Raw genomic sequence first — 16,945 nt, forward strand, 5'->3', positions numbered from 1 at the left:
ACAAGCTTTAAGACCAAGTCAGAAGGCAGGCAAAGCAGTCTTGTGAAGTCAACAGAACTCGGGGCATCAGGCATGCTGGAGAGTTACTCTCCAGTGGATCAACAATATTAGCTATTTTTGTGTTGATTGTTTTTTATATAAAGTTTAGTTTTATGCCAAGGCTAGCCTATTTTTTCTTCTGTAGCTGGATAACAGGATGACATATACAATGGTATCTGGCCATTGTTCAGCATGAATTCTGGTTTGCTTGTTTTTTTTAATGTTGTTGTTTTGAGTTTTTTGATATCAAACATAGATGCATCTACATTTGCTTATTTGTTTCAGTCTTGAAATCATAGGCTCAACTATGAGAATCATTTTCCTTTTATTCAGTATTTCATTCATATCGGTTGGCAGACCTAAGTCTCACAGATCATAAGGTAAAATATAAGACACACTCTACTTTTAAGAAGTGACCAATTTATTAGCAATTCATATGAACAATGATTGGTGCTACTAAAAACTAGATTTTAAATATGACTATCAAACAAAGCATTTAAGCAAAATCTTAGCTACATCTAATGTTTCTGTAAGAAATGTGCAGTAGGAACCACTCTAGGATGAAGGAAGAAATAGTCTCCCATAATTTATCCTTTTAAAACTTTGAGCAAATCCTTCCTTCCCTCCTTTCTTCGTTTCCTCCTTTCTTCTTTCCTTCCTTCTGGTCTCTTCTTCCTTCCATTCTTTCCATTTTTGTGCCAGTACTAGGGCTTAAAGTCATGCCTTGTGCTCTTGTTTGACTTTTTGCTCAAGTATGGTGCTCTACTATTTCAGCCATACCTCCTAATTAGTAGCTTTGTTGATACTTCATTGGAGCTAAGACTCTGATGCACTTTGCTGCCTCCAGTAACTTTAAATTTTGATCATGAGATCTCAGCATCCTGAGTAGCTAGGAGTACCTACCCTATCATTTTAATATAGGCATGAGCTACTATCATCTCAATTTGCTGCCTCATCTGGCTTCAAATTGTGATTCTCAAATCTTAACCTCCTGTGGAGCTAAGATTGCAGGCAGGAGCTACCAGCCCCTGGCTTGTATTCATTCTTTCCAATAAAGTTTCTATCCATATGTACATCCATAACATAAATATTAATCAATGGGGACTTTTCTAGTTTTATAAACTGTTGTGCCAATATTGAAGCTTGAACTCACGGTCATGCCCTTTTGCTTGTCTTTTTCTATCGAACCTGGAGCTCTACTACTTGAACTACACTTACACTTCTGTTTTTTGTTGGTTAATTGAGGTAAGCATTACTCACACTTTCCTGCTCCAGGCTGACTTTGAACTGCAATCCTCTGATGTCAACCTCCTGAGTATGGAGGATTATAGGTATGAGCTGCCAGTGCCTGGCTCACTCCATTCATATTTTCTAAAAAACACTTCACAGTGCTTTAATAAACTATGTCAAGCTATGTTTAGCTCTTTCATTTTATTCACCTTTAATTGTTATACTTGATTTTCAAGTGATTCCCTTAACCTCCTTATTGCCTTCTTTTATAGTGTTCACAATGACAACTAATCTATCATGGGCCCTTCATATTACATAGGCTAAAAAGTCTTCTGAGTTCTCTCAGTGATCAAAAAGTTGTACTGCTTGCACGATTACAAGGCAGCAAGGAAGCATGCTGACAAGTGCAGAATCCATTTCATAGAGGAGAAATTCTCATCATATTTTGCAAGCTGATTCTCTTTTGCTCAGACCTATATTATAAGCTAGCATTGTTCTCACCCCCAAGTGATGAATGTATGTTGATGCCTTTTTCTCCTTTTAAAAAATAAATTTCCATCTGAGTTTTGTTTGTCACAAATGTGTAGACACACAGCTGTCTATCTCTAGTGGTTCTGCATACTCATATGTTGAAGAATGCATTCCAGTAACGTCCTTTAGAAGCCAACAGTGTAGTCTCTTCCTTTTTTCCCTACTTGAGTCTCTAAGTTTGAAAAATTATTCCTTCTGCATATGACTAATCGAAAACAGCAGTTCAATCATGGCTCTGAAATCATAATGTAAGGTAAGGAACACTGTCATTTTGGCAGCCTAAAATTTGAAACACTCTTTACTCGCTGGATGAACAGTACTTTCAAAGAGTATAATACTGAGTTATAGGTAAGGGAAAGGACAGATGTTCTGTCAGAAAGGATGAGAGGATAGAAAAAAAACCTTCAGGTATTGTGTTGCACTGAACACTGTCCAAGAATGGGTCATGGCACAAGCTTAATTCCAACCACAGTAGGCATCGTGCAATGCCTTGTGGAGTTTCATGTGCAGATATTTGGTTAAGATGTATGATAAAAGGTTTCAATCATGGACAGAAATGAGACAGAAGATACTGTAAGTTGAATTTTTATTACGATAAACGTAATAAAAGCTTTAAAAATGCTTGTTTTAAAGTGCTTGTTTGTAGGTAACAAAAATCAACTGGAGTTTGTGACTGTCTTTTTAAAAGTAGAAAATTAATCGAAAAGATATAAAAAGATCAGCTATTGCAAAACTTGGCTGGGAGTCAAATTTTGGAAGTGGATGGATTACAGGGACCTGTTGGAGCACAGGTAGCAGAAATCTAGAATATAGGAGAGCACCTATCTGTGCTACCAAGTCAGGCTATCAGACTTGTTCTTCTACCTGGCTTTGCATAGGCCCTCCTGCTGCTTTCAGTCTTGTGCCTGTTCTTTTTCCCATTTCAGCTGATGCTAACAGTCTTTTGCTTTTACTTTTTTTGTTTGTTTGCTTGTTTTTGTTTCATTTAGGCTTTGGTGTTCTTATGTAGCCCAGGATGGCCTGCAGTTCTGTCATCCATTTCAGCCTTCATGCTGGGATTATAGAAGTGCACCACTATGCCTAGCTAGCTTTCATATCTTTCCTTGGCAAATGGAATGTTCTGTGTCTCCTCTCTTTAGCTCATCCCATTGATGCTATGAGAGCATTGACAAACTGCACAGTTGAGAAAGCATAGTTCCCACAAGGCCAGTCTCACAGCTAACGTCAAGCCTAAGTTCAAGGTCTTCCCAAAACATGACAAGTTTTGACAATTACTAAAAGAATTCACAGAATTCACCAACAGTTTTTATACTCAGAGTCACGACTTATTGCAAGGAAAAGAAACAGGTTAATTTGTGATCATTTGGATAAATGCCCAAAATTAGGATTGCTGGGTCATAGGGGGCCTCTATGTGGAGTCTTTTGAGGAACCTCCATACTACTTTCCAAAGTGGTTGAACAAGTTTACACTCCCACCAACAATGCAGTAAAGTTTCCTTCTGTCCACATCCCCTCCAACATCTGATCACAAACAAAACCAGACTAAAGCTACCAGCACAACTATGTTTATTGCAGCATTATTTACCATAGCTAAGATATGGAACCAACCCAGATGCCCCTCAGTAGATGAATGGATCAAGAAAATGTGGTATATATACACAACAGAATTCTATGCCTCCATCAGAAAGAATGACATTGCCCCATTTGTTAGGAAACAGAAAGCCTTTGAAAATACTATATTAAGTGAAGTAAGCCAGGCCCAAAGAAACATAGGTCCCATAGTTTCTCTTATTTGCAATAACTAGTACATGTCTGAGACAAGAAGAAAAGGTCAGATAAGTTGATGTTAGGTGAAATGAACCCCAAGATAAGGATTCAAATGTTTTTTCTTTCTTGAGATTGTTTCTAACATATTTATAAGATAATTTTTTTGTTGCTTTAAATGTCCCTCCCCCACGGTATAACCCCTGCTTTCACTGTATTTGATGTCAGTATAATTTGTGGAGGGGAAGGAAAAAACTAAATGGCTTAAATAGGGATACCGGTGGTGGACCCATTGCAACAATGAGATGTACAAGTTTTTATGTTGCAAAATGAACTTTACAACTTTGGGGGGGGGAGGGGGAATAAAGAGGATGGGAAGGGGAACCAAAGGAGGAGGCAACAATGCTTGGTAAGAAATGTACTCACTATCTTGCCCATGTAATTGTAACCCCTCTGTATGGTATTTTCACAATAAAAAAAAAAGAAACTGGTTAGGATGCAGCCTTGGGAGAAGACATCAAATATCACCAAATAGTTGGAATCAGCTTTTAGGAAGAGTCTATTTTTGTTGGAAAGGGTGATATACCTGTAGTTATTGTTGGTTGAAGAGGTCTATGTGGATTGATTAGGCCATTTCATGAGTCACTCTATTTCTAACAATTTGTGACTAATCTTCTGCCACTTAATAAGAACAATGTTTATGGTTTAGGAGTTTGTTGTTTAAGTTGTGTGAAGTTTTCTTTGACATTTTTCTTAAGCCTATATTTTTAGTATATGCAAAACAAACTCGATGTATATTTCTGGTAAGTTAAGCCATGCATTACCTTACTGGAATATTTCTTCTTTTAAGTCTATCAATTCTCTGTTGGTATATCTAATTATTCTCATATTAGAGTTCTTATGGACAAGCAGTCTTAAAATACATTTTGAGTATCTTAAAGCAGAGAACATTGTAGAATACAGTTGCTACTGTTAAGTCTCACAAGATTTCACTCTAATTTTAAATTATTTATTTATATTTAGTTTACTACTTCCATATTTCTGTTTTGGGTTATTATTAGACCTGTTTCTGTTGATTTCCTCTGTGGATGTTTGTTCTACTTGCCTTTAAGGTTTTGATAAGTCATGCTCTTGTTTCTCAGTATAGTACTGTAGTCTCTATATAAATGATAAATACATACATAATTTTAATTAACAGTAACTACATAATTCTATTCATTTTATTAAGTATATTTAAGATATCAGTATTCATCTCTGAAATATTGCCACACATCTTTTTTAAATTTTGTTTTATCGTAAAGGTGCTGTACAGAGAGGTTACAGTTACATGAGTAAGGCAATGAGTACATTTCTTGTCAAGCATTTTTACCCCCTCCCTTGTTGTTCACCCACTATCTCTTCCCTCCCCTACTTTCCTCACTCCTCCCCACCCCCCGGCCAAAGTTGTAAAGTTGAATTCCAATATACTGTCTTATGGGTATCATTGTTGCTATGGGTCAACCTGTGTCCCTGTTTCAGCATTTTGTTATTCTCCTTCTCCTCTTCAAATTAGACAAATGAATATATAAGATGCAGGGTACCAAAACAGGCTATAATATATCACAGGAGGAAGAACATAATCACATAGTACATTAAAAACTACAATAACAAAGAAAGACTTCTTATGTCCATATCTTGGGGTTCATTTCACTTACCATACAGCTTAAATTGGAAACTTTTCTCAATTTCAAGACAATACAAAAAATTTAAAGACATGAATGCAATTAATTCTTGGTCATCATGTCTTTTGGTAATTTGCTTTAATTGCTTAATGTTTCACAGCAAAAATTCACGAGTCGATTATACTTTTTCATTCTCTATTTCACTTTTATTTGCAAATTTTGATCTGGGGGACTTTCCTTTCATTTGAAAAATGTCCTTTGTTATTCAGTAGGTATATATACTAATGTATTTTCTTCTGAAAATATTTTACCTCATCTTCATTTACAAGAAATGTTTTAGCTGGTTATAGACTTCTAGGTTAAAATATACCCTTTTATAATTTTGGAGAATTTTATTCTATCATATATTAGGTGCAAGTGTTGCATTCAGAAGATAGTTATTACCTCTGCTATTCGTTTGAAGGTCATCTGTCCTTTTCATTTTCTGGCTCCCTCTCATATTTATTTGGGATTCAATGGTTTTACTATGATTTGTATTTCTTATAATCTTGTTTAAGAGCTGTCATGCTTTTATAATCTATTTTTAAATTACTTAATTGGTTTTGAAAATTTTCCAAATCACTCCTTTTCCATAACTCTGGTGTGTTTGTCTGCTTTCCTCCTGGGACACTGATTGCCTGTATATTTTCATGCTCTATGAGTTTCTTATTCCCATTTTAATATTTCTCATTGGTTTTTATTTCATTTTAATACTGACATGTCTCCTAACCTATATATCAGATAATTGATTTTAATCAGTAATGCTTTGTCTGCTAGGAAGCTTATTTATTAAGTTATTAATTCAATTGTATTTAAGTTATTAATTTTATTTATTTGCTTTTCTAGATATCATCTGATTTTTTTTGCATTGTGTGCCATTTTTCCACCTAGTTCTACATTTTATTTCTAGTTCTACATTTTATTATCTTAATTGTGATATTTTTGTCATCATTATATGATAATACTAATACCCATATTATCTCTTCATTTTTTCTATTTTGTTCTTTTCATTTGGTTTTTCATTTCTCTTGGTTATTCTAAGGAAAAATTGCAGGAAATCTTCAGATTAAAAATAGTCAAGGTTTGCCATAATATTTTCTTCCCCAGAAGGCATCTATTCTTAGTTCTTGAGGCTTTTGAGTGTAGGAATGTTTCACTTTAACCGACTTTTGGGTTGGGTTGATTTTATTGAGTAAGTTTTAGTGTTTAGGAGTTCTGGCTCATTTTAAAGCCCAGCTTCCACCTAGAGTGCTGTCCTCCAGTGACCAGAACATGGTCCCTGTGCGACCCCTGGACTTCAGTTTGTGTCTCTGTGTTTTTACCTCAGACTGACTAAAGCTTTACTGCGCCCCTTGATACTTGGCCAGTACTTTTCAATACTCAATTTTTTTTTTTGTCGTGGGTTGTGGCTTAGGCGCTGTCCCTGTGCTCCTCAGCTCAAGGCAAGCACTCTACCGCTTGAGCCACAGTGCCACTTCCTAGTCAAATGTTTTGAAATAAAAAGCAGTGTAGAGTTTTGTCTCTCAGAAATTTTAGTAACTTAATCTTGGTTACAAAACAGATTATGTTTTCAACCTGAAGCTATTCTCCACTTATCGTCTAAGAATATGTCTTGCATTCTCCATGATGCAATTAACATTGCCAAGAAGAAATGACCACGAGAGATGTGCACACAGAATGATGCTGATTCACTTTGACACATTTCCTTGTGAATTCCTAGTCTTCCCAGTCTTTACTGGTTGGATAATCCTCTCACTCCATATTTTATCCAGATTTCCTAGTTGTTCTTGGTAGTAGGGTTGGGTGAATGTAACTCAGGATCCTTAGAAATGCACTCTGAATCTTATAATGGTAAGGCTTCTCAGAGAGGATAATGCTCTGTCTTTTGTAAATATCTAACCCAACCTTTTCCACCAACTCTGAAAAGAACATCCTCATGGTAGGAAAAAGAGTTGGTTTCAAATCTTGGTTCTACTACTTACTAACTCTCTTACCTTTTACACAGTGTCTAATAGGAATCATTGTCCTCCTGTGTAAATTCAAAATGACACCACAAAACATCTATCTCATAATAATTCATTGTGATAATGTATATAAACCTATTAGAAATTTTATTTTCCTTGGGTGTTTTACATTTGAAAATTTCTTAAACAAACATATTTTGGTATAATTACAAATAGTCAAGTCATATTTACTCCAGTAAAATCATCCATTAAAAATGTAGTTTTAACAGGTCATCCTATATCATATTACATAATACTTATGTTAATTTGAACTAGAAGTGTATTTGTACTTTCTTCCCAGATGTCTAACTCATCTCTCCACGTTTCTGCTCAAATATTTCTTTTGAAAAAACTTTATACTATTATTGTCAAAATAGTGTAAAATAAGCAGTAAAACTTAGTATTGGTGACAAGTTGAAATGCTGACATGATTTTGAGCTGTTAAACATTATAAAATTTGAATATTGCTGAATTTTGTTGGGTGACTAACTTCTTCACCAACATATGTATTCATATTTATCCTTCTACACACACACATGCATGCACACACAGACACAGACACAGACACACACACACACACACACACACACACACACACACACACACACACAGCCCTTTTTTAACTTAAATGAATGTAACCAGCTAAAAGTCATTAAGATTTAAATTATTTCATAGAAAAATTTCACTTTGTCATTGTGGATTTAATTTAACTTACTTATTTGTTTATTTTCTCTTACTTGGGACATTTGTCTACTCAATGAGCTTTAAGACTCAGATGAAATAATAAATAATGCATTTTATTAATAAAGCCAATGAATGAATGCTGTGAGAAATTAATTTGTAAACAAAGAAAGCATTCAAAAACTTTAATGACTTATTTATATGTCAATTGGCAGGGTTTTTCATATTGAAACAAGATTTCTCCGTGTTTTCACTCTATAAATTGGGTTGGGAGGTGATATGAATGAAACACATGGATAAATATAAAACCAAACGTTGCATTCTGGGAGATGACAATTCATGTCGAAGAAAGATATTCAATAAAAAAGAAAGGCTTAAATCTGGAATGGAAAGAGTTTTATAGAAAAGTGCTCTAGGGAGAAATAGGGAAAGATGAAGTCCTTCACAGCTAGTTTTGTTCCAAAAGGCTTGTGAAAGACAAAGGGCTTGAGTGGGCTGTTTCTGTGAAGAAAGATGAAGAAGGTATTCTGGGGAGCAGGGTGGTACAGCGGCAGAAGATGACCAAACACATTTTGGAGCAGGAAAGAGAAGATGACCAAACACATTTTGGAGCAGGAAAGGGTAGGATATAGCTGACATGAAATGATATACAAGGCTTTTAAAAACACTTGGAGTCAGAGGGTCAAATTAGGACACTGCTCAAATGCAAGGCTTAGGAATCTGATCTTAATCTTATGATTATATAGAGCAGAACTGCTGTAGAATGTATAGCAGTTGCGTCTGGTGAGAAGAAACCCTAAAGGATGGACTCTCAGGAGAGAGACAAGGTATGGAGTTGTACATTGACCCATGGTATCAATGGATTCTACTCAGGATGGCAAAAGATTTGAAGGATGTATGTCAGGATTGTGTTTGTACACATAGTACAGTCTTACCCATCATTTCACCCTTTCTCTAAAAATGTATTGTATTCATATTTGTGAAGCAGATGTATGTCGAATTAATACTCAATAATAAATCTGAAAAACCACCAGTTGAACCAAAAATATTCAGTACAGTCTTCTGTGTTTGGCAAGCATACCCAAACTATTTTTAAAATGAATAAATAAAAGAAAGGCTGAGTGAGCTCTGCATGAATATTGGACATGTGAAACTTCAAAGATGGTTTAGTATGGAGAGAATATCCAGTATACAGATTCTTTCTCTTTACCAGGCAGTTTTATTATTTGAAATGCAGTTGAAGATAGCCAAATCTGTAAGCAGGAACTAGAGGTTTTACCCAGAGAGATTGTATTCCTAGGCAAATAAAAGCATGTAAAGAATTGAATATTTTAACAATTCCTAGTGTTATACATCTAGTCTGTTGATTTCACAAGTCTGAGAAAATCAGGGGGGTCAGGGCTCTGATTCAGATCAAAACTCAAGTCAGCTTCTGGCTATTTGAGACTATAAATAGAGATGTCGTCCAGACCCTGCTTTGGTATTCCATACATGCTAAGCAGCCAGGAGAACATTAGAGGTGCTGTCCACTAGCTTATCATTAGTGTGGATATTTTATCACCCTTTTGGACCCTCCTGTCCTACTGTGAGAAAAGTCATACCGTTTTTCATTATATTAATGGGGCATGTGGCACAAATAAAAAAAGCACTTGGTTCATACTGGGTACTTGCAAGAAGAGAATATTTTTAAATATCTGTAGGTGGTTCACTAACACAGGTAATTGAGTTTCCACATATTTCTCCTTTGAGCTTTTTCCATGGGGTGTTCTGTCATAGCGTTAAGGTGGGAAACAAGATCTGAAAGCTTTTAAGGAAGTATTACCTTCCTTAGCCCGATGCCTCAAAAAAAGTACTTTGTTAACTTGCTTCATGCTCCCTTTTATAGCAGTCATTTTTTTAACTCAAAAAAAGAGAAGCAAATGCCATTTTTAGAGAAATAGCAAAGGTGTTAACACTCCCACTTAAAGTAAGTGACACAGATATTTCACAAAAGACCTGTATGCTGGCTCAAGGCAATGTGTTCGGTAGTGACGTGAGGACCGCTCCACGTGCCAGGGGAGGACAAATAGCTCTCCTGGTAATTCTAAACATGTGTAAGTTATAACCTTCTCTCCTGAAAAAGGATTTTTTTCCCTCTTTCTTTATTGTAATCATATGCCTTTCGGTACAGACTTGTTTTACCTTTCATCTGAGCAGGAATAGTTGGCATGGAGGGATGCATTTGAAATTAGGGATTTATATATTTTTTTCTTTATACTGATTTAAAAATTGCTAGGTACTTTTCTTTAAAAATAAAAATGCAGGAATATTGCTAGAACTGTGAGTAGCCCTAGCTTTGTATTTTTATTTCCCAGTACTTGTCTTTTTGTCTAATATCTTCCAATAATCAGGGTAGTTATAAAAGATAGGCCCCAAGTGGTAAGATATTTGTCACCATGGAATGGAATCAGATGTGTGTGTGTGTGTGTGTGTGTGTGTGTGTGTGTGTATGCCAGTATGGGAGCTTGAATTCAGGGCCTTATGCTCTCACTTGGCTTTGGCTCAAAGCTGGTACTCTACCACTTGAGTCTACCACTTGAGTATAGAATTTTGCTCATTAATTAGAGATGGAGTTTCACTAACTTTCTACCTAGGCTATCTTTGAACCAAGATCTTCAGGTTTTAGCCTCCCAAGTAGCTAGGAATATAAGCAAGAGCCACCAGCACCTGGTAAGATACATTTTGTCAGTGAGTTGAATATAAAATGCCTGAAGTTCCTAAGATAATCTGTATGGGTCAACTGATCACTATATTTGTGAACCTGGCTTATAACCATGAAAGTAGACGCTCTAGGTAGTCTATCTGAGTCCTACAAGTTGACACTGCTTGTTCAAGATGAGTAGAGAGCATGACTTTTAGGTTTAGTCCCTCAGGTACTTCCTGCCTAGGTCTCTCCCACACTGCTGGGTCCAGACATGCTGTTCATTCTATTTGACCTGAAAAGTTTGGATAGAAATATTTCTAGTTAATGCCTCGCTAAGAATTCCATGTATCTCCACATGATAGAAAAAAAGACATTTTAAATGAATTCAGCCATTTCGCTCATTTATTAATTTATTATTGTATACAATCACTCAATGGGTGTTTGCAGAAGTATGGGTAGACCATGGATTAGAGTGTGGTGTGTTGGGGAAGTAATGAAGGAAGCAGCCAAAAATCCCTGTCCTGAAAAACTAGGCAGTCTAGGAGGAAAGAGATAATAAATGAAAGTTTATGTTCAAGAGTGGAAAGTATTTCAGAGAAAAATAAAGCACAGAAGAAGAATGGGAGTGGGGTGGGGTGAAAGTAGGCAAGACAGACTAGGAATTTAAACAAAGACACGAAGTTGTCAGTAATTATGAAAATTATGTACTATGTCTAATCTTACACTGACCTCTTCAAATCTACAAAGTAAGTTCCATTCCATCACATGTTAGGGAACAAAAGATTCAGAGAGTTTAGTTGCTTGCTCAAGGCCACAAAAGGGAGGCCTGGAGGCATCAGAAATGTGCACACAGAATCCCAACCAGATACTTTTCCTACTCTCAGAGTATTCATGAATTATATTCAGCATTATCCTGTGTCTCACCAAAGGATATGCTGGGTATGTATGTGTATGTGTGTGTATATGTGTGTGTGTGTATATATATATATATACATATATAAAAACATATATACATACACACACACACATATACACACATATATGTGTCTAGGGGAGGGGGGACAAAGAAAGAAAGAGAAAGAGAGAGAGAGATGGAAAACTAATATGTTAAGAAAACAAAAGAGTAATAGAGAACTCAATGTCTTTCTTTAATAACAGAACAAAGCAGGCCAAATTCGCTTTTCTTAATTCCTCTAAGAAATAGTATCAAAGGCATCACTGCTGTTCCCTTTGCCACTGAGACATTGAGTAATCAAACCCGGAGCACACACTCCTGTTCAGCGTCTCAGCATGTGGAAAATCATCATATTTAGTCCCTTTCAAACAGAAGGTTACAGCCAATATGCCTGTGCAAGAGATGCAATGAACAAAAAGACATCTGTTTGAGAGGCGCACAATGAGGAAATAGTCCAAGAGCCACCGTATTATCTTTTGCACTGTGAAGAATGTTCACATACGTTTTCTTGCCAGGTAGTTCTCCAAAAGTTCTTAAGTCCCAATGGGTGAATATCAATTCTGTGTGACTTAGTTCAGGGAGTCCTATCCTTTTGCATTCCATATGCTGAAAAATCACACTTGCATGAAGCCTACATCAGAGAAACAGTGCACTTTGGGATCCTTGGAACAGCAACAGATTATTTCTATGCCAACCAATATTGTCACTTGAACTTGACTCACTCATTGTGGTCCTTTCTTTTTCATATATATGTGTTCTTCATTAGGTTATTAAGAAGATGAATTTGCTGTTTAATTCATGCCCATTTTTTAAAAAAAAATTTCTTACTTGAATTGTTCTTTTGGAAACAAAACAAGCTAAAAACTAGACTTTGTATTTCAACTCTAGCTAAAGAGTCCTGAAAGGGACATTACAGAGAGATGAGGGTGCTGGGAACTGCTTTAATCACACATGTGTTGGGGTAACAGGGTCTTTGTTGCTCTGTGAGGGATGGTCTTCTGCAAGCTGACTCCACTTCAGACCTTGTGTTTAGGGACCAGCTGTTCTGGGTCCTCTGTGGGGATGGCAGTGACCCACAGGCACACTGAGGGTGGTGCTGGACCTGCTGTTGCTATTCAAGTCACTTCCTGCAACATTTGGCAGGCAGTGCCCAGGCAGCAGGGAGTACGGGAAGTAGAAGGGGACTCGATCAGGCATACTATAATTGATATCTGATTGATGAATGTGTAACGTTGTAGAAATAGCTTCATTAAAAAAAATGGAGCTCTGAGAATAGAAACATGGAGCTTCGCTTTCATAGGACCATAGAAGCTGGAACTTGATTTTTACTTGTTGACAAGGAAAAATTATTTTTCTATGTATTTATCAGTCGAAAAGAAAAATGCAAATATCATGTATTTTCCTATCAAGGAAACTAAACCAAAGAAAACAGCTTTAAATTATTCACAGAGGAAAATGAATTGAGAATCCTGAATTAGATTGAAATATTTACAGCATTAGAATTATTGGTCTTGCCAACTTCCTTGTGTCTGTCCAGGAACATAAAAATGAAAATTCGAATGATCTCAAGGGAGGCTAAGAAAAAGAACAACTTATTTAATCTGAATAAAAGTTAAGTAAACTTAACTGTTTCTTCCCTGAAAAGATACTCTTTAAAAATAATCTAAGGTGAAAGTAAATCATTTCAAGGCATTTAGACTCATAGTCATTTTTCTTTCTCATATAAATACGGTATAGAGTCATACATTCTTCCTTATTCTTCTCATTTGGGCTGAGACTGAATCAAATGCATGACAAATAGTTCTTCCAAATTTATTTATTTTTTGTAGAATGTGAGGATATCATCTGGGGTGCCAAAAGAGAATCTGTCATGATATCGATTATGTTGTATTAGATTTTAGATTTCACCATAAATGTGTAAAGGCTATAAACACCAGCGCTCCCCAGTGATTTAACAAAATCATTCCTTCCCTGACCACATAATTGCTAAATTGTGCGTGTCAAATGGCTGCAGGATATTCTGTCTCTTTCCAGCAAGTTATCAAGGGAAGCTTGCTGGAGAATGGCGTTGTTTACGTGTCCTTTAAGTTAGGAACTCAAAGGTCAAGAGTAGCCACAAGCATTTTCGCTGAGTAACTGCTCGTTTTCCCAAGCTTTCTAACGGGTTGCTCCGCTGATCCTTATCATTTATTACTAGATGTGGTTTTCCCTTCCTCAGTCAAAGCCAACTTTTTCACCTAAGTTTTATTACCATTCACCACAATGGTTAGTCATAGAATAATATACATTCATTATATGCCTATACACTAAATTGACAGGATAACATTGATTTATTTTCCTCATAATTATTTTTGAAGGCCTTTCAAAAAATGTGTACATTTTTCAAACCATTAAAATTTGAGTATAAACAATAATTAACTGTGGAGTGTGCAGGACTATTTAACATGAGTACAATCTAAGAGCCCTTATTTGTAGTGGGATAGAAAGGTCTTTCCTTAATGAGAGAGAGTGTTTTGTCTGATTTTGGTGCTAACTTAGGAGTAAAGAGGTTCTATTAATACCCTGTGAGTAATGTAGTTGAGAACTGTGAGGCTCCATTTAGCCTGTAGTTCAGCATCCCTGCTCTTCCTGAGCCTTTTCTGTGAGTCATTCTTTTGAGCAGTTGTCATTGGTTGTTCTCCTATTGGCTGAACTGCTATTGCAAGATTAATCTTTAGTTTTGACAGTTAAAACAGTTGCAGCAATTAATTACTAGGGAATAATTTCTCATCCTGAAAGTACAGACCATGAAAACATGTTCATAAATATGCTGCGCTACTTAACTGTTTTCCTCAAAGTATAACCTAAGACATCTTTGTGATGACAAGTTCTAAAACTCACAAATTGCATATTCCTATAAGTAAAAGAAGTAGGGAAAAGGGATGATCTGATTTTTTTTTTCCCAAGGAAGACTTGAAAACATATTTGACATTCACATTTGATCAGAAGCCCATGATTACATTGCATATGTAAACTTCTTCAATCTTCTATAAGACTCTTTTTTTTTTCCATCCTGTTGGCTTAATTACGGTGATATCATTTCAAGAAATACAGTTCCTCCGTGTAAACCTTGAAAGAACAAAAGAAAGCACATGATGACCAGAACAGGACACTATATTCAAAACACAGACAAAGAATCTAAGCAGCAGATGAAATCCCCTGTTAGCATCTGAAACAAATGAAAGGAAAACAGATTGTCATCAAATCTTCATCTTTTTTTCAAAAGTTTGATACATATTTCTTGGGGGAATAGTTTGCAAATGATATATAAAATATGTGAAATACAATTGTAAACAGACATGCAATTTACCTAGGTTACAATCTGTTTCATGATCTTTGTTCATTCTTAAGAAAAAAGACAGCGTACACCACTTGGAACAGGATTGTACTGAAATAAATCTAAGATTGAATTATTAGAACTGACATTATTAATATTTTTTTAATATTCTATGGCTTTCTCGTGATTCTTTGCATGCCACATCTTTAGCAAACCCCAGTGCCTTAATCATTTTAAGATTTGCTGTGTTCTCAATAGCTATTTGCTGGTATGCAAGCACAATCTCTTTGAATGGCAATAAATATGCATGGCTAAAAAGAAAGCTATAATCAGAAATTCGTATGTCTGAAGTATTAACTGCTAGATGCAGTGTTTCTTACACTCTTGTTTGCTGAACACATGTTGCCCTGGGGTCTGAAACTGAGCTACCCGTGGCCTTTTGTAGCACTTTGGTCTCTTTCTTTCAGTAAAGGCAGGGCTCGGTGGGGGTGAGGTGGATGGGAGGGGTAAGAGCAGAAAGGGCAGGAGGGGAAGGTGGCTAGGCCAGCAAAGAAAGGCAAAGCTTCCCGTGGATTACTGTTGTCAGAGCATGGGAAAACTGAATGCCATTGCCCCAATGTGCCTCCTTCCACCCCACTTCACCCAGCCGGCCACCAGTCACTGACCACAGCTGAGCTGCGATTGCTCTCACCCTTTGAGTTTGCACATGTGCCAGAGCGCTGACTGACACCACAGTTCGGAACTGATTGTACAACATTGTCCTGCACAAGCCATGCAGAAAGCTCAGCTGGCCCTGCTCAGGGCTGGGCTCACAACAGAGAGCGTTTCTGTCTAGGTGGTCAGCCGTGGAGCCCTGGTGCTGACAATTGTCTTTGTGTATGTATCTTGCTACAGAATCACTGGAGTAGAAATCGAGGATTCAGTGCTTTCAGGGGGATGAAAAGGCAAAAGATCAGATATCTTGGTTTTATTGTGTACCTTGAGCTTTGCAGGGATTTTCTCAAATAGGAAGACCCTCGTGTAAGAAGTATAGTTTATCAGCCCTTCTACTTACCAGTGCTGTATAATGTTCCAACTCAGCCAGTTTTTGTGGAGTTATTAAAAGGTATATTTTGGATAAGCCCATATGCTGATCTGATTTTAAAAGGAGAAGGATTTTTAGGAAAAATAAGAGATTGCAGCTGGTAGCTACGGTAGTTTACTATTTTTGAACAGCTCTTTAGTATATGGTATTTTAATTCATCCCACAGATTCAAATTGGACTTTGACTGCGTACACTAGGATGTACTGTATGGCGTTGGGAGTAATGCTGGTTTGCTAAAATTGCAATGTAGATTGATGCTAAAGAAGCAGCTTTGCCATTTCTAAAATCTTCTCAGGCATTTCATACAGAATGAAAATGCTGACGGGCTAGCTACCTCTGCAAACATGGAGGCAGTAAATGCACACAGTCTCCATCCTTCCACTTTCTAAGTACAGAATGGGTAATTAGTATTGCTCAGGCTGTTAGAAAGATGTGCAGCATTCTCATACCACAAAGAATGCTGATTTTTCAGGGGTTTATAATCAAACCAGAAGGGAAAAAAAGTGCTGCAGATAAAATTGTTATCCAAGTTTCAGCCACAGGCAATCTTATTTTTATTAAAGTGAAATAATCAGTCAGGGCTATGTATTCCTGGCTAAAGAAAGGTAGCAAATAGACAGTATCTGAATTCTCCGGATTTTTCTCCCATGACTTGCATTCGTTTTTGCAATTCAAAAACAAATCCTGTGTGCCCTTTGGATCTTGAAATCACTTGGTGAAGAGATGATTTTTATCTGCACCTTGATGGACTACATCATGATAAAATTCCTCAGCACGGCACCTAGCAGGTAGACATGACATATCAAAGTGTCCATGCGGGCCCCTTCCAGCCACGTCTGCCAGGATTCTCTGCCCCTAATATCGGTGGTCATGATGCATTGGGTTTCCTTATTAATACTCTGCTAAGCCAAAGAAAACCTTACTTAGACTCACTCCACCCTGAAAGCAATTAACCTGTA

This window comes from Dipodomys spectabilis, unplaced genomic scaffold (assembly GCF_019054845.1).
Source record: "Dipodomys spectabilis isolate Male_0828 unplaced genomic scaffold, ASM1905484v1 ptg000187l, whole genome shotgun sequence".
In the NCBI taxonomy this organism is placed as follows: Eukaryota; Metazoa; Chordata; class Mammalia; order Rodentia; family Heteromyidae; genus Dipodomys; species Dipodomys spectabilis.